This window comes from Corvus kubaryi, unplaced genomic scaffold (genome assembly GCF_017639235.1).
Source record: "Corvus kubaryi isolate FWS band 111438036 unplaced genomic scaffold, C.kubaryi_AGA036_p1.0 37300, whole genome shotgun sequence".
Lineage (NCBI taxonomy): Eukaryota > Metazoa > Chordata > Aves > Passeriformes > Corvidae > Corvus > Corvus kubaryi.
Window position 1 is genome coordinate 14,416,786 of NW_024581093.1, and position 19,749 is coordinate 14,436,534.

At 38.8% G+C, this 19,749-nt stretch overlaps 1 long non-coding RNA gene across 1 annotated transcript in view; it reads right to left on the bottom strand.

Moving 5' to 3' along the window:
• Positions 1 to 11,018: 11,018 nt before the first annotated feature.
• Positions 11,019 to 19,749, bottom strand: part of LOC121664346 — a 32,294-nt gene continuing 23,563 nt past the window's right edge. Inside the window, exon 7 of the long non-coding RNA XR_006015963.1 lies at positions 11,019 to 11,164. This is a non-coding gene — a long non-coding RNA (uncharacterized LOC121664346). The remainder of the gene's footprint in view (positions 11,165 to 19,749) is intronic.

Genomic DNA, 19,749 nt, shown 5'->3' on the forward strand with positions numbered 1-19,749 from the left:
AAAAGGCAATGCGAAGCAAACCATTATATCACTGAATCTTTGTTAAGCAGGCCTTGAAAGTGCTTGACAGCATAATTAATCTTGTGATATGAACAAAGAAACCAACTCAATAGTATTGAAGATGCTTATTAAAAATACTAAATACCTTTTTCCACTTAAAAACCTTTTGAAATACTGTGGAAAGTGCCATTACCTTTTTTGTTTCTGCACTACTTTAGTCTAAAATTGATACAAGGGACACATATCATGAGAAAAAGAATAAACTGGATGACAATAAAAATTAGTTTGAAAAACAATGCTCCCTGATTTGGGGTGTCAGCTAAGCAACCTCCAAGCATTACAAAAGACCCCTGCACACACATACATACACACACACAGTGTCCACTGCTGTTAGCTTCAAAATTCATTTAAAATAATCACTGGTTGTCAGTCATATTACTGTTTCAAAGTAAATCTTAATAAAATCATTTATATTTAAATGGATAACATCAATTTTAATTGTTGCCTCTGCCTTACATCGTGACTATATTGTATGATGCCATACCAGAACAAATCATACACCTAAGATTCCCTGATGCAGTAGGATGTGTTTGTGGTGCAAGTTAATCCCAAATATACTGAGGGGAGCAATACAAAGATATGGAGAGCGTGCTGTGACACGGGCTGGAAGAAAATTTATCCACAGCTTGCAACATGCATGTTTGCAGCATGCAGAGACAGAGGGAACCAGGCTTTGCAAAGGGAAGCTGCTGACTTTCAGATGAATATACAGTCTGTTGTGAAAATTCATTAAAAAATTACAATCATGGAAACTAATGTTTAGAAAAAACACCAGTTTTGATGCCCCTCAATTTATTAAGAGCCTGATGCTGCAGCCAATGTTAACATTATCTCTTTAAGGCCAATTTATCTGTTTAATTCTGGAAAGCATAATTATGCAACTAGGACTCGATCCTGCAAGACAAACAGAACTCGGGGGGGAAAAAAAAAAAACAGGCACTGTGGCAGATATAGGCAAGCAATCCTGATCCTTTTTAAGACAGAAGGTCAGTTGGAGTGAGCTAAATTACTGGTCCCACAGGCTGGCTGACTGGAAGTTGCTCCTTGCATATACCAGGAGCCAGCTGAGGAGTCATTCTGGGAGGATCACAGTTTTATAGGAGAGGGCATCTCTGGTTTTGGTCTCCGTGGCCTCTTGATGCCCTAAAATACACTGTTCTTGTTTTCTAATAAGGCCAACTGTTCTGTATATCCAGATAAAGAACTGCAGATTGCAGCAGGAAGAACACAATGAAATAACCAAAGTAGCAGCTCTGAACTTCCTTACAAGTATATCTTTTTAAGCACTGTATGTTGGCTATGTCTACTCTTTACCCTGCCAATCTAAATTTTCTTTCCTGATTTCTGAGCACTGAAGGCTCTTTCTCTGAGCAGCAAAGTTCATTGTTTTATGAAAAGAACCATACTGCACAGTTCTGCCTCACGGAAGAGCCCCCACGCATAGACAAACACTCAGCACTGACACTATTTTAGACTGTATGATCTTTGCAGAGAGTGCTGTCTTATTTCCATTGAAATTCCATGTAGCACAGTGCAGCCCTGCTTCTGATCCCAGGCTGCAGACATTAGTTTAAGTACATTTACCTGCCTCAGTAGTGAGCAATCAACAAAGCTTAGTGCATCAAGCCCATGAGCAGGAGCCTTCTTTTAAACTTTCCTGATGCTGGCAGTAGCAGTCCTCCATGAAAATGCCAAACCTACTGATTAATATACAGGCTAAATTTGGAGGTGAATACACCTTACCTTGTCCTACCTTCAAGTTTTTCAATACTCTCCAAAGACATTGAAAGCTGTGTTTCATTTTAATAACAGTGAATCAGCTCTGGGGTTGATTGTCCTTGCTCAGGCAAGGCTTCCTGTGACATATGGCAATCTTTCCTGAGCACAGACAGTGTAGGAGGCTCTGATGGCAATCGTTACTGCAATTAACAAACCACACTACCATATCCATGTTTTACTTTATAGTTCCCATTCTAAACACTGGACCTTTTCTTGAATCCTCTATGTACAGAACACCCATTAATTAAAATCAAACAGCAAGAAATATATAAAAAATCAATGGTAGAATATGACTCATGTTATTTAATTAATGCGTAATTCATCGCGTCAATATGCTGAGAAAGCTTGAACTTAACCTTTAGGCTTAAAAAAATTCACCATGTGAGAAAATTTGCTTTTTCCTAATCACATTTCTCCTTAACAGATTTTAAAAACACACGTAAAATCTGTTGGCAAAGTGTTTAAGTACATACAATCCCTAAGACTGGAAGTAAGCTATTGCTATCCATATCAACTTAGATAATGACATGAACAAAAAACACCTACAGGTACACGCATCTGTGCTGGAATACACAAAACACTGTAGTGCCTTCAAGTGATCACAACATCAGCCCACCAACTATACCTTTCTCCTCTCTCTGTCTTTCCTCAGCCTTTCTCTTCAAAATTACCACACAGGTGTCATTTGTTGAGCTATGTTAAGTCTAGAAGCACATGGAGACAAAGTCTGTATTTCATAATAACTCAGCAATATGGATTTTGGCCTTAAGGGTACAGTCATTCAAACAAGAGAATAGCAGTAAGAAAGCCCATGAGCAAAATCTTAGAACCTCACAAAAGGAGATGTTCATTCAGGGGTGAACATTTTATTTCAAGTTTAATAAATTTCATTTTCAAAGAATTGCCAACTCACATAAATTTGTCACTAATCATCAAATCGGAGATCCTTTCTTTCCTGCTCACAATGCTAGGAGTAGGCACTCCATTCCTCACTATCAGTTAAAGTGGTTTACTTTCAGCAACTGCAGTTTTTCCTCAATTTAGATAGTTGTTTCCTCCCCGTTCTTCCTGGAAGCTGTAAAAAGTCTTGCATCAACATTGTCCTAACTTACTAAAGGAAAAAAAATCCCTCAGCAGTTCATATTTTTCATCCATAGAGGTTTGAAGCATCACAAAAGGTGGAAGGATCATTGGGAAGCCTCAGGACAGCCTAGGAATCCTTATATGCCCTCTGAAAGACTCTGCTTGGGGAGCCCCATCTCCAAAATCATCCTGGGTTTACAAAACAACAAGGCTTGATCCATAACATTCCTGGTGAGACCCCTCACAGTGTCATTCTCTTTTACTTTAAAAAATATTTATAAGAAGGCAGGATGTGGATCTGGTTTTTTTGGACTTTTTATAGTGACCTAAGACACCAAAGCAGGCATTCTTACAACTTATTCAGAGGGAACAAGAGGGACCTTTTGAAGCTCAGGGAGTTGTATGTTTTCTTCCTTTGGCACCCAGACATGCAGATTCACTGGGAGGGAGCAGTCAGATCAACTGAAACTACGGAAAGCAACCTGACACTGGACTCCACTAGACCCTTTCTAACCGGTTTTAGCCTGCTTTTTCTCTATTGCCAGGACTGGAGAGTCATGGCAGAAAAACTGCCCTGTTGTGAACAGCAAGTATCCCTGGCTAAGAGGAGCTGCTGGATGCTAGGCCTGGAAAAGGTGCTACAGATAACAGATGAAGGCCAAAAGACATTTTATTTTCATTTTTCATTTCATTTTTCCTTGAATCTTGTAGGGAAAGACACAGTCCATATTCTTTTATAGCTTCTAGCACTGCATCTACCAACCCAGAGGTAGGATTCTTCATCCAGGTATGAACAAGGGCCTTCAATTTTGTGTGCATATTTTTTTCACAGATACAGGCTGATGCTGTAGGAGTGGCCTCTGTTTCTCAGGTATTTTGAAGCAGAACATGACCAGAACAGTCTGTGTTTACATTCCTCGTGTTGAAGTATTTTGCACCAAATGATAGCTGTAAGAGGGTCAATGGATGTATTAAATCTGGACAGACCTGAAGCATTCCAGATGCCCCCACCCCAGCCAGGGGGGCTGTGCCTATGACAAGCCTGTGCCCAGCCTGAGCTGGCTGCTATAACAAAGGGGCTGTGTGAAAATAGTACCTAGTAGTGGAGTTTCACTGCTGTATGCTGACTCCAGTAAACTGGGCACTCTTTATGAATTCTGAACACATCTTGACTAATATGTACTGGGTTGTATGTAAATGTTCCCTGTTGTTTGTTGTGGGTTTCTTTTAATTCTCCTAATGGACCAGGCCGTCCTAGGAATGTCATTATATGCAGGATCTCATGATCATCAGCACACTCTCATTGCAAGGCAACGCAGTTTGTTTATACTTGACAGTAAGAAGTTTGTATATTAAGCCAAGCATTTCTGTGGGTTAGAGCACCTTTCTCAAAGTCCTTAGCTACACCATTCCCTTCCTCTCTGAAAGCTGAAGAGCAAGGCCACCCAGACATACCTTTCTCCTGGCAGGAGGGACATCAGAACATCACAGGGGAGGACATAGTGTTTCATAAAAGAACACTTTTCAGTCACAGTCCTCTCACACAGCAGAAATGAGGACAGGCAGTATCAGAGGACTCACAAGATAAGAGAAGGATGAAGAGCATCAGTAAATCTTCCTCTGGTCAAGCCCTGACATTTGTAAAGTAGGCAGAAAAACAGTGTACCTCATCTTATGCTTCATAGCTACCCTTCTTGGACCAAAAGCTGCAGCTGTAGCACAGTAAACACAGGAAGTTTGGATCAGATCAGCCAGGGAGAAGATAAATTCCTGTTGAATGACTGCATCTTGGAATGGGAGCGCATTTTCACTAATGGCACATTCCAACCTGTATCACCGTAACAGCGCCTATTAGAGTCCTGCTGGCAGGAAACTGTTCTCCAGAAAAATGATGGTAAAGATGGGGAGAAATTGTTTTTAGAAAATTAAGTGCAGAGGAATGAAAAAGCTAAGGGAAAAGCAATTTAGTATTTTATGGCTTGTTAAAACAAAAAGGGGGTTTAGGGTCATAGAACCGGAGGATTAGGAGGATCAGGAGGATCAGAAATCCAAATCTGGGATGGGACCTTCGGAACACAAAAAGCGTTGAAAATGGTACATGGAAAACAGAGACCATTAATAAGAGAAACATAAACATAGCTGGAAATTGGTAGAGTGTTGTAAGAGAAACAGAGGCAAAATGAGAAGCAAGAAAGTAGTAATTCTGAAGATGAAAACTGAATTAAATTATAGCCTATGTTAACTGCCCAACCTTCCCTTTCTCCCTAATCACTTTTGGATTCATTGCCCTATGTGACACAGCATAATTAGAGGTAATTATAGCAATACAGATTTCATGAAAATTAGCTGTATGAAGAAAGACCTCTATAGCATCTCTACTACATGTAGAAAAGGCAGACACAATACTTTCTTTCATTTAGCAGAAGTCAGCTGGCCATCAGCTCCCATCTACTCCCAGCACTGCCAGACCCTGCCCAGCCATGGTGCAGTGAACAGAGAAGATAAAGGATTTATGCCTGGGAGGTCAGGCTTCATTTTTTCTCTTGTTCATGAAAACGTCATGATGTTCTGTTTAAATCTGAAGACTTTTAAGTAAATTACAAGTTGAGAGCTTTACTTCAGATGCAAACAATAATGAGAGCTTGTTTGTTTGCACTAGAATTCTAATTATTCTAATGATCTGCTTTTTAGTTTACTATTGTAGACTAGAGATTATGAAAGGGAATTTTCTCTTGATTAAGATGAGAATGAGAGAACATAGTGTCAGTGATTTACATGCTTGCAAAGTTTGATAGAGTACAAATTTACTGGTTTCCATGAAATTGCAGTGTGAGTTTTAGAATTCAAGACAATAGTGTGAAGTCACACTTAGAAATTAACTAATTCTTCAATTAATTACAAAACCTGACAAAAGCAAAATTCCTCTACATTCTTAGCTTTCTCCCCATGCAATTAAAAAAAAGTATCAGTAGTGTCTAAAAATTACTCATAAACCCAAATCTAACCAATCCTGAAGGAGCAGTCTACATAAGAACAAGCTGAGCTTTTAAAAAGCCCATGATTAACAGCACAAAAACATGTGCAAAGATAGGAGACACAGTTTTTTCTACTCAAAATATAGCATATGCCATTTCTAGTGACAATGTTTGCATATTATCAGAAGCAATTAAGAATTTTTTCAAGATCACTGCTATGTACGGAGTTAAATTTACATTGGAATGTATTTAAGACACCATTTCAACAATATCTTCAATTTTTCACTAAGAGATCAGCTGGTACATTTTGTCCACACCCAGAAAATCATAGGTCAAGTAGGATCTGAATTCAAGTTGGGGAATTCTCAAGCACTGCCTTTTGATATTTGATAAAAAGTCAATACAGGAGACAGACAACCCTCCAGGGGGGCAAGAAACACAGCCTCAACCACCACATGATATCTCATGCATAGACATAACTGTGTTCTGAGTTCCTATAGGTAAAATGAACAGTATGGAATATGCATTGCAGTTAGATTGCTTGCTGAGCGAAGCTTCTTGCCATTCACATACATAGGTAGGAGCTTTTCACCATGGTTCAGATGTAAAAGAGGAAATTAGGGACAAAAATATTTGGTACTTCCATAATGCAAACTCAGACATCATATAGTTTTGCTGGACAGGTCAGGTTTTAGTAATTTAAATTAGTGAGACATACACTGATTATAAATTTAGAAGTTACCTATCCAAATTTATAGATACTTTTAAAAGAAGGACACGTCAAAAATCATTATTCCAACACAGAGGCTCCCTATTTGTAGCTCTGGCTGGTTGGTGAGCAGTTCAAGAGAAAACACGGAGTTTACATCAGAGCTACCCCTAGATCTCAGTTGTTTACAAAAGAGATGATCTTCCCAGGTAACTGCCTGCACTCTCTATTTGAAATACATCTCCACTGGTAGAGCAACAGATTGAGTTTGATGGATATTCTTGTTGCATTCTGAGGTGTGAAGAAAAGGCCTGAACTGTGCATATGCTATAGAAGACAGTTTTCGCTATTACTTCTGGTGGCTCATTGTAGCTGTTACTGCTTTGTTCACAACGTTTGCACTCCGTGATGTCTCTTGAAAATACAGCATTTATTTCACTGGTTGCCTTCAATTAAAGTGGCATTTCTGCTCTGAAGTAAAATCTGCAAAATGCCATTTGACTCAGGGGTTTTTGTGACTCCCAAATGAATGTGTTCATTTCATGTATGTAAATGTAAACGCCAGCTACACAGGCACAACCTGATAGCTGGTTCTTTTCTTCATCCTCTCTCTGCGACTGTACCCTTAACTAATTCCTGGGCTGCCTCAATGTAATTGCTTGTACACAGATGTGCAGAAGGTGCAAAGAATGGATATAATCAATCTTGCCCTACCTTAGTGGTTTTGTATCTGCACTTAAACAGGAATATAAACAAGGTAAAAATAAAAAGTCTGTTGGTTTGGGGTTTTTTTATAAATCAACCAGTTAGTTATGCAGGAACACATACACCTAGATGAAGGCTGTGCTAAAACAGTATTTGCATGACAGGTTTTAAAAAGTTGAATTTCATTTTAAAGTTAGGAAGAATCACAGAGTTCGTGAGAAGATTGGCCATGAGACAGGGATTTTATAAATAGTTAAAACACAGTAATACTCCATCATACTGCAGATAGAAATGACTGCAAGCACCACTTGGTATAAGGAATCTGAAAGCAACTTGAGGCAGAGAGGATGGATAAAAACTGGGTACAGTTACATCTGTACCAAAGGCAGATTTGATCTTAAGTCCTCCAGAACATCTTTCTTTTCTTTCTATTGCCAGTTTTTCCCTGAGCAAAGAGCATTTCTGAAGAAAAACCCATCTAACCAGGAGTGATACTTATCTTCACATTAATCAGTTGTGAACACATCATCCCACTTGGATGGCATGATAAATACATCTTAAAATGAAAAAATCCAGTAGGAGTTGGAAAGGACAGCTTTTACATTTCTGATGCTTTCCCACACAAGCATAGAGAATCTATACAGAACTGTATTCAGTATTAGAATTTCTCAAAACCTAAACATACTGACTTTATTTCTTAGAACGGGGGGGGTTTTAGAGCTGGTTTAAGGGTTTGATGATCGTGGGAGAATTGGAATAGTAAGTCTATTTGAACTTCCTATTCGTACTCTCATAAAAAGCATTCTGTAGAAATGAATACTTATTCAATTGAAAAGCTATTCATGGCAGAAATAATTAAAAACAGAAGTATGAAAAAAATGGGTGGCATCGTACATATTCCAGATACCTAGTACTGTGGGATATTAATTGTTAATTTTTCTCAGACACACTTAATTTCAATATTTAAGAATAAAGTATTCAGTCCTCCAGTCTTTCACAACACAGCGTTTGGGGAAATTGGTGAGGTATATGTTTTGTAAGTCTGAATCTAGACTTGGTTATTTTGGCATTCACGTACTCCATGCCAACTGACACTAAATCTCTTTAGCCTCATAGATCAGTAATTTTTCCCTGTTTCTTATAGATGCATTTTTATATCTCTCCTACAATTCCCTTCATAGGTGAGCAAGACCAAACTGGCTACCTGGAATATTGCTCAATGTGTATTGAGATTACAATAATTCAGTTAAGCACAGGTCTGTATATCTACCATAGGATGCTCTTCGAGATGTTCTTGTATTGCTTTCCCATATAGCAATTAAAGCAGCTTTAGGAATTGCTTGTCATATATTTACCTTGAATGGACTGCATTCTAATAGAGGTCAGCTGCAGCCATGAATTTTATGCCCACTGCATGAAAGAGCAATATCAGTCCATCTATGCTGGCTAAAACACTCCTGCTGGACAGATGGCTGATTCACTGTCTTGTAGATTCTTCATGGTCAACTTTTAAGCATAGCAACTTGCCACTAATAAGACAGTGGCGCTGCTGTAGAAGAACATGATGTTCTTTTGTATTTCAAAACAGCATTTCCACTCTGAAAAATACCAGTAAACAGTTTCTGAGATGTTCAAAAAGAGTATCAGCTGATCCAGAGGTTTCTGCAACAGCAGTACAGGATAGCTTTTGCTGTAATTCCCATAAGGATTTTAATTATACTGTTTTGTCTTTTCAATTGGAGACAACATTTCCTATTGAACTGCTATTATGGTATTGACAACTCAGGTGTTCAGCTTTATTCTTTTGCACTGAGCAAGCAAATTACTTCATATTTATATTCTGAACTAACGTTTCAAGAAGCTAAGAATGGATTGATGCTGCTGTGGATATGTTACCAACCCCTAGCGCTTTGCTGTTGAATGTGATACTAACCAAAACCAGCAGCTGCCATTCATTTTCTGAGCTGCTTTAAGAATTAAACACATTCCCAAGGATTTTTTTTTTTCAATATCAATTACTATTACTTTGCCACATTAGAAAGCATTTTAGAGCAGGATTCATCTGCCCAAATATAGATGAAGCCATCTGCACCTGAGCTACTTGTGAGGGCTCCCTTTATAGTCAGTGGAGAGAAACAGACACTTTTAGAGTGCAATTGATCTTCTCTTAAGATTGACAGCTACACTGTAGACATCTAAAGTTGGATGAGATTAATAGTGTCCCCAACATTTGTTAAATTATGCAAGATTCTATATAAATAGAAGACAAAGTCTCTTCCCTAAAGAGCTTTCATCTTCAGTCAATACATTTCCAGAACTGAGCATCTAAATTGCTTGTCTTTGTCAAGTGCCTCCCTTTGATGTTATTCCATAAGGTGTTCTCTGGTTTTCCTGGACAACCACAGCACTCGCTTGAGAAAGCAATACATTCAGGACAGGGAGCAGAAGAATTACCAAGAGCAGCTCTGAGAGCTATTTTTCCAGAATAGTGATAGGTAACTTTTTGAAAAGTTTTTACTTATCTTTTTAGAAGTGAGTTGTATTTTGTCAATTTTTACTGACAAGCTCGTAAGGCAAGCACTTCAAAGTAGAACGAAGAACAGTGTTTGCCTTCAAGAGCCCACTCTTCCCACATATGCTGATTCCTCTGGGAAGACAGCAAAGTGAATTAGTGGCTTCCTCCTCTTCACTTCTCTGTGACATGCATGCATGTACACAAGCACAGAGAAATATGGGAAATAGAAATATTTTCCAGGCCTTGGACAAAGCACTGAACAGGTAGGAATCCATGGGCAATACAGACCTGGCAGTAAACTAAAGCTGAACATTATCACCACTACTCCTTTTGTTAACAAAATTGCAGCTCAAGGGGAGGGCACAATTTGACTTTTCTGAGGTAACCGGCAGATTTCAGAAGAGAAAAACAGCATCTACACTTACATGGGACACACAAATAAAATATTGGAAAACTAAGTTTTTGGTACCTTGCTTTGTTATAACAAAAGGAAGGGAAAGTTCTGGGTACGTGTAACAATCAAACTTGTACAACCAAGTTTCTAAGACAAAATCATATTTTATGTATGGCTATAATAGGAGATCAAGGTGCTCAAGTGAAGTGAAATCTAAATTCTGAATTGCAGCTCTGCATCACTAAAGTATGTATGAATATGGGAGATATTTATGTTAGATTTTTGTTAAATAAATACTAAAATACAGCCACCTATGTCCATATTTCTATGAAGTACATGAATAACTACAGGAAATGTTATAATTAACACTAACTGGTGACATGAAGAATTCATAATGCTTCTACATAAGGATCAGAGAAAGGAAAATATTCCCAGGTCCAGTAAAAAAAAAACCCAACAAAACAAAACCAAAACCCAACCAACTACACTTTTGCCTGTCTGATCCCGAATGATCAATCTCATTAGTCTAGAAAAATTTAACAACAGTGTGCAACTACGTCAATAAGATTTCTAATACACTGCTTCCATTACAGTAGGACATCACTTTCAAAACAACACCAGACACAAGCTGTCCTTTTACAAACAACTAAAGGGTTTCACAACTGTCAACATTTTTTCTCTCGTATGATTCCCATGCTCACCTCAATAAAGCTAAGAACAACTTACTTCAGAAGCTTTTCATAAAATTTTTGTGAATTCCAAAAATTAAAATTTTGCATTCCATAACTTACCCTGCTGAGCAGGTGCATTAAAAGTCTATTAATGTTTTGTCTGTAACAGTCATGAAAGACATTTTTTTCATTCAAAAAACTTCCTTTCTGATAGACATCTGAACCAGATTGGCAGTTTCCCAATGAGTTATGTACAGCAGACTGAAGTTTAACCTGTGGGAGAAATAAATAAACAAATCACTTGCTCACAGAAGAGGAGTAACTTTGTCCAGAAGCACATCAGGTTTGTCAAGTCAATGCAGGACAGATGTAACTGGCTGAGCTGGACTCTAGGAAAAGTTGAAAGCTGATTATTCTACAGAATATGAGATATCACAACTAAAATAAACAACTCAATAGTTATAGCATCTTCAGTAACAACAGCAGGATAACATGTGTATTTATACTTGTCAGTAAACGAGCTAAACCAAAGCCCCAGAATTTTTAAAGAATTTTTCCTACCTCTTATATTCTGTCACTGAGTAACTAGTCTAAAGAGAACATTCTTGTTCAATGTCCATAATCTCTTCGATGCATATTTAACAATTAAAATTTAGCTAACATACTATTTTTACTAAAATATAAAGCAAAACAAGATCTCAGTCACAGCCACAAAATCTTTTTTAATGTATTCCTTGTGCTACTTCTGAATATTAATAAAAATTAATAATTAATTTTGCCTTTGGCATTGCAAGATATACTAGTTTTAATTAGTGTACTGTACTCCTATACAATTAAAAAATAATTGATGTCCACACTTATTGGCGGTCTCTGTGATCTCTTTTCCTGTTGTTGTCAACAAATGCCTCAAAAAACAAGTTCAAGAATGTTTTGCTGTCCACTTGATTTACACACCAAAAGTAACAGACAAATCTTTTATGATGAAACAGAGCAGTTTTCTGTTTAAATTATACACAAGTATATTAACCAGAAAGAGAAAATTAAAAGCTGATGGCTCAAAGAAATAATGGAAGGACTATCAAAATGTTTAGTCTACCAACAAATTTGCCTGGAATGTATCAGCAGATGACAGTATTTTAACTTAAATGCAGTGGCCATCTTGTATTTGTTACGTCAATTCTATTGAGCATTTAATGCTGATGTCCCTCTTGATCAGTTTCAGTTATTTAAATTCAGCATATCATGTTGCTGTTCTCCTATATCACATTAATTGTACCATGAATTATTTCATTATATAACACTAAGGTCTCTCTTTCTCCCAAGAACAAGTCAAAGAATTAAAGTATAAATTCCCACAGGGAAAAAAAAACTAACTTCCCTTCAATGTATTTGCATCAGGATCTTGAATAAATATAAGTGGGGTTTTTATTACAGACACTGAAACAAAGACATGGAATCCCAGATGCATATTCTCCAGCACAGTTATGAAACAGAAGAAAAAACTCATATGGCAAAGAAAACCCCAAACTGACTATTCCTTATCTAAGCCAGAAGTCCATGCTTGTAATTTGAATCTGGGTCAGAAAATGTATCCAGAAGAGTCATTTTGGGGCATGACAAAAAGCTAAATAAAAACTGCTGAGCTTATTTTTTTAATAACACAGGAATACACACCTCAGAGTTAGACACAGGACAACACCCAGATAAACAAATAAGCAGAAGAGCAAAAAGGATTTAGAAAACACGGGAGTATTTGTTTTTTCTTCATCTAATCCACATGCTTATAGAGTAGTGAACATGAAAATTCAGCAAATCAGATATTTATTTAATTAATGCTTTTATAATGATTAATGATCTCAGTAGTCATTTTAACTAAAAATGGATAGCAATTCAAGTAATGCATTTAAACAAATATCGCTGAAGAACTCAGAGCATTACAAAGTACATTCTTATTTCTGAGGATTTTTCAAAGTTATTTCTCAACAACTCTTCTGTCAAGGCACACAGAAGTCAATGTCTTCAATGCAAGGAATTCAAGTGTTTCTCTCTGTGATGGGAGGAATGTCAAACCACTGAAGTCTCTCTGAGGTGTGAGCTCTGCAAGGGACCCTCAGCTCCCACTGCTGCCATGCTCACAGCACGGACAGCCTGGAGAAGTTGGGGCTGGAACTGGATGATCTTTAAGGTTCTTTCCAACTACAGCCTTGCTATGAGTCTGTGAGGCCCAAGCCACCAGGCTTGCTGCTCCTCCTGAAGGTGTGAATGACTCCATTACCACCAAAAAACTCCAGGAGTTGCTGTTATTGGAGCAGAAATCCACAATAAGTTTAGTGGCAAATGTTATTACTGAGATAAAACAAATGAGAAAAGAGCACAAACCAATAGATCAGAGAAATGCAGACATCCTACTTCAGGGAAAGACTGAGAAACATGAGTTCCCTCACCACTGCTGTGAGGGCAAACATCCAGCCAAGCAGTTGTGGTTTGCTATGGGAAATGTGGGACACCTTGAGACTTGCCGGGCCCAGGAGCACCAGGAACCTCCTGCCCCTCTCTCCCTGGATCCCCAGCCCTGCCCTGCCCAGGGATGTCCAGCACTGCCCAGGTGCTGGACAGCTCAAGCTGGCACTCACCTCCATGGGCAGCCCCCGCCTGCTGCCACCTGAGGTGGAGGCCCTGCTCCCCAACATGTCTCTTCACAAAACACCAACACTGCAGCAGGAGGTTTTTGCCTTTTACACAAGTTCAAGCTCCTGCCTGATTGGGGTTTTTCCCCCTTTAATGTACCGATGCTGGTAAAAAATCCCCAAAGTGGCCTCCTGGTTCTCGCAGCTCCGTTGCCTGCTCACAACACCTGGTCATTTGTACGGGCCCTTTGTACAACGTGGGAGAACTTGGACACCCTTCACTCACCTCACCAGGCCTTTAGCTGAAGCCTTGTGGTGCCTGATATGGCAAAATGAAACTACGTAAAAGCTTCACACATTTTCATTAAAAGCAGCCAAGAGACCTCAGAAAACCCCATGGCCATAACAACACCAGCACACCATGGGCCAGATACCACCACCTCTGCAAGCATCCTGATCACTGCTGCAAACTTGAAAAGATTTAATGCTGTTTCATTATGTGGATTTGTGCTAAAACAGAGTGAGGGATATTGCTTCCAAAATTTCACTTTCTAGACAAATGTCTGGGGTCTCAACATATAGCTTAGTAATTCTGGCACCGTTTCTGACCTCTGTTACAGCCACAGGTACTGCAGAGCGTTGTGGTGAACCATGACCAACCCCAGGGTCAGCTGGATCAAGTGGACCAAAAGGTCCATTGGTTTGATGCCTCCACAGCCCAAAAGCCTTCAAGTCACAGACAGCACCCAAAAGGCTGTGAAAAATATCTGTGCTTTACCATTGGCCACTGGCCTCCTCTCCCCTTATTTCTCATATTTGGTTGTCTTTGCAGAGAGTTCTATGTTCTTCAGTAGTTGATTGGCCCCTTGTTACTCCCCTCCGCCTACTCCTTCTCCCATGTGCTACCCCGCCTTTGTAGTGCCCCCTAACTGAGGTGTCACTGGTTACTGCGTCTTTTCCACGCCCCTTCTGTAGGGGTATCAAACCCAATGCCAGCCCCATTTCTTGGTCTTCTCCATGGTTTTTCTTGTGTTCTTTGATAAACCTCCTCCCCCACAAAGAAGTCCCTCAACTTTTTTCCTGCCTCCTTCACGCACCTTCGCCATGGGTGGGCAAGGCCAACCCGACCAGGAGCTTTGCCTGCCCTCCTGCGCCGTGCTCGGCCTCCATCCTCCCCTTCGAGACAGGCAGAGGACTGCCCGGTGCCCGGGACAGCGTGCTAGCCAGCAGCGGCACCGCGGCACCACAGCAAGTTCATCAGGGATCAACGAAATAGCGTGAGTGGGAGTGAGATGTTTTTATCAAGTTTGCTTGCACTTCCAAAATTCATCAGAAATTTCAACTGGCTAAAAAGATTGAACATGGATAAGAGTCACTAATGCACATCTGACCAGATAAAGCCAATAAAGCAGTAAACTGAAGACACTTAAATTCCATTTAACATTAACACTTACATTCCTTAGAAATTTTCATAGTTTCTGTATAGTTTTTAAATTTTTTTCAACAATTTTAAATTTCAGATTTTGTAAGTTCTGTTTGTATCATAGTGTCAACAGTTACAACTAGTGCAATTCTGAACAAAGAGCCCATAAGCACTAACAATAAACTTGCCTTTTAACCTTCCTCATTATCCTCAGTTCAGGGCAGACAAAGTAATAAATGTAATCCAAAGGCAACTACTGCAGAAGGTCTCAGTATCCCAGCCAGGGTTCCAGAGGCCTACACCTAGAAGTTTTGATTATAAAACTCTTCTCTCCCTCTCATCATATATTTCTTCCCAACCCTCCCATAGAGGCAGTCCTGAACTGGATGCTTTTCCCTTTTTATTTATGTGAATTCTCATGACATGTCATGCACCACATTCACAGCAATCACTGGCAGATAGTTAAAGTTTCTAACTGGCTACAGGGGAAACCATTTTCCACCAACTGTTCTCCTACATGCCAGGATAAAATATATCTTGTGGACTAAATCTCTTCCCACTTGTATCCTGCCAAAAAAGTATGGGTTTTGTTTTTTAAACGAGGCTTGAATGAAATTCCATTAGCTATTCCTGAGCCATGGCAGAATAACTATTCCAGCATAAAAAAAAAAAAAAATCTAACTACAGATAATTGAACTTGTCTCAAACATGAGTTGTTTTCTGGAAACATGACATGGGAATAGACTTTAGTATAATGGCAAAGTTATTTGTTTTGTACAATCTTCATTGAATCAAAACCAGTTAAAGACCACTTGAAACCATAAGGTATGTCAGTGTCTTAGAAAAATATTTTAGATCAGCTGGGATGCTTTAACCATAGAAGTCTTCTTCATGGATGGATGACTACATCCATTAGCTTGCATGCTTTACAATCCTTCAGAACTCAGAAGTTATTCCCGAATTGCTATCATCACTTTTTAATTTGTGATATGCCTTTTCAGTATAAGAAACAAAAATATTTAAAAATAAAATCAAAAGCAACATTGTTTTATCCACATGATGTTTTTGTGATGTTTTATACCATTTCTTTTTGTTTTGAATGCTATATCAATGCAAGCACTGAGGAGTGAGAGATTTTATATTTAATTTGCTGTAGATAATGAATGCAACTAGACTATACATGTTTGCACCCAGGCATGATAAGAATTACAGCATATTTCCTCTGAGCACTGAACACACAAAAAAATTAGCCTTTTAATTGCTATTGAATTGAGTTTAAGCTTTGAACAACTGAGAAAAAATGAGGAATTTTAACCCAGCCACAGTAAATCCAAACTTTTTTGATGTTTGTTCTTGATGCATCCAAAGGTATATTCAGCATTCCAGTCTTCATGAACCCTGTAAGATCACAGCTCATGGTTTCCTACATGGCTCACCTTAATTCTTCACATATTTTTGCTACAGATACAATACTGGGAGTTGGGAAAGACAGGGGGTAGCAGCCTCAGCCTCCATACTTAACCATTGCAGATGACTCTGGGAAGAACAAAAAACACATGGATAACCATCCTACTACCCAAATTCTGCTCTGATCCCCCCTTCCCATAGCTTGGAAAGAAAACTGGATTTTCTCCAAGGCTAGACAGGTGGCAGGGAAATATTTTTTGGTTAATTACCTCAGAATGCTGGGAAAGGTGTGCTGCTACCTCATGTCTGCATTGCGCTGCCTCACACTGGTAATTAAGCTGATCAGTACTGGTACATCTACCCACCAATCAAAGCTGGATATAAGGGATATTTTGAGGAGACAAAGCATAAAACAGCATTGAATTAAGAGTTTGGGTAATCAAGATGGCACATGTTCTACTTGAAAAATAAGGCCAATCCTTCCAAAAGAGGGACAGCTGGCATGCTGAAAGTCAATCTTAACCACAAGAAATGTATTTCTTGCTTTAAGAGTCACAGTTGGGGCCTCTGTGCAGGCTTGTAGCTAATGAGTTGATAATGTCTCCTTCAGGGGAAGGGAAAAAGGCCACTACTCAAATTTTTCCTTGATTCCTCTTCATTTGGGATCCTGGCAAATCAAGATTAGTTCTAATATTTTTATAATGACCAGTCTTGCCAATAGTGGACTCAGTGACAAGCACACTCAACCCAGCCTTAAATTAAACACAGCTTTATAAATGAAAAATTGGAGACTAACACATAAGTGGTTTAACTGAAATTAGGAAAGCTACATGCATGTTTTCAGCATTGCAAATGTCTCACTGTTACAGAACACTGGACTCACCCCTCACATTGTAACACTCTTGAACACATACAAATTTAACCACCATTATTTTTAATGCACTGTTTTCTTTAGGGAATACCATAGCAAAGTTGATTTTGTATCATTAACAACAGAAAGATTTTCTGCTATCAGTGCTGCCAAAAAATGCAGCCTCATGGATTTCTGTAAAGATAAGTATGAGCGATGTTCCCTGTATTTCTTAGAGTAAATAATGTGCTACCCTGCCGAATCCACACAAATGTAAAAACAAGCACAAAGATGCAAAGTTAGTGACTTCCTTAATATTTTCCAGAAGCTGAATATTTTGGCCTAGGCAGATATATGTGTGTGGCACCTAATGCTACCTTTACCTGCAATTTGCTGCAAGTATCTGTGGAAGGATGTGTGACATGAGAGGAGACAATGCAGTTTCCAGGCCTCACAGAGGACCAAGTTACGTATTTTCAGTCATTTTTTTCTCTATAGTCTCCATACATAAAATTAACTAATTTGATGAAATTAGGCAGACAATTAAGCATGCATTTTTTTTATAAAACCGTCCTTTAACTTCACCTAACCTGACAATGCCTTGACTCACACATAACTTACTATGCAAGATATTTCTACAAACATATTTCCAAGGGGCATAAAATGCAAAATGCAGCAGAACTTAAGACTAGTAAGTAGTATTAATTGAAGTATTCATGGAAATTTTCAAAACATAAATCAAATTAATAAATTGCACAGTTTCTAAACTATTACTCCCAACAAACTTTACTCTAGAAAAAAATAATTGCTTACACTGCTTTTTAAAGACACATTCCTGCCAAGTCTGAATTAGGAAGCAGTCTGAATTCTAAAAAAATAACTAACTTCAGCATTTTTTGAATTTAACTCTTAATATAAGAATGGTAAAAAAGTAATATAAGTTTTAAGATGGCAAGTTTAGATCAGAGTCCAATTCTGACATGCAAAGGTGATACAACTTGAAACGTTGCTAGGCTGATTTTCTAATAAAAATGAACAATACAATCAAATGAATTATATGAGGTCATTAAAACTATTAAAGCCATTCATCAAACAGAAAACAGATCTTTTGATTTCAGGGAAATGCAAAGACTCCAAACATCCCGCTGCAAACTCTTTCATCATTTCAGTAATTTTCAACATGAGCCCATCCTCATCTGATTCTGCTGTATGCTGCCTCCTGCTCCTCCCCCACTTCTCCTCTAATAGTGTTCAGAGAGAACTTCAAGATGTGGGCTAATGGAGCTGGCATGGGTTGGAGTTTAATATTGCATGTGCTTAACTTTTTGTGCAACTGACCAACATGACATGTCTAACTGTATAAATGGAAGTTTTATGGTGATAAGATCAGTAGTTACTGAGATATTTATGTGACATGCTGACAGATATAAAACTACAAAGCTTGCTTTTATGCCTTACATCCTCTAGAAAAAAAATAAATACTAGGATGATGGGTCACTTTGAAGAGAATTTATTATCTAAATTACCTAATACCTGGCTAAGTTCTAATATGCAAGATGAGGTCTCAAAAATGCTATTAAAACTATGGACTTTAATTTCAGAGGATCTTAGTATTCTCTGCCAAATGGGGCAGAGTACAGCCAGTTTGCTTGTCTCACTCTCTCTCTAGATCACAGTGCTGTCATCCAACCAAAAAGGAGAGCGATGACAAAAACCAGAAAAAGGCACAAGATAATCTCTCTCCAGTTTTTACACTCCATAGGTTTAGGTCTCTCAGGGAGATTCCCATTGCTGCTAAGGTGGAGGAGGAAGACTATCTGAGAAGAAAGAAGGTCAAGATTAAAGAAAACATATTATTTGTGTGTGTGTATATACGTGAATCTACATACACACACATATATGAGTATAATCTCTGGATGAAGTGGAGTCTCTTTTACATTTTGATCTAGGGAAAACCAACCTCAGAAATTCTTACAGAACAAGAAGACAATGTTTCCTGCTGCTAGAAAGCAGCTCCCCCCAGCTGTGCCCACAGCTGAAGTTAAAAGCCTGCTCTACTTCCCTCTTTATTTGATGTGAATGGTACTTCACACACTGAGAAGGCAGCAGCCGCAGCAGTAGGTAGAAGAAGGGGGAATAACCTAGTGGCAACAAAGAAGGGAGAAAAATAAAAATATTTTTAAAAAGGCTTAGAGACTTGTAGGGAAACACAAGGCCAGAAGGAAAGCAAAACTTCAGAAGACACAAGTATCTGGCAGTATGCAAAGATTACTGACCCTGAGAACAAGATAACTCGGAGGACAAAAGAATCAGCAGACTGGGGGAAATGCAAAACATTCGGCTGTGCTCTTACTTTCCCGTGAGCTCAGGCCCTTCCTCAGCTGAGAGGATTTTCAGTGCCCTTCATGCCCACCCAAGATGCCCCTCACCCCAATTTTTTATTGCACACACTTCCCAGAGGGACAGTAAAAGAAAGCCAAATACCTCTTTAGTGCCTCAAGGATCCCCTGTAATCACCCCCCATAACCACCCACTCCCCTGTGCCACTCAC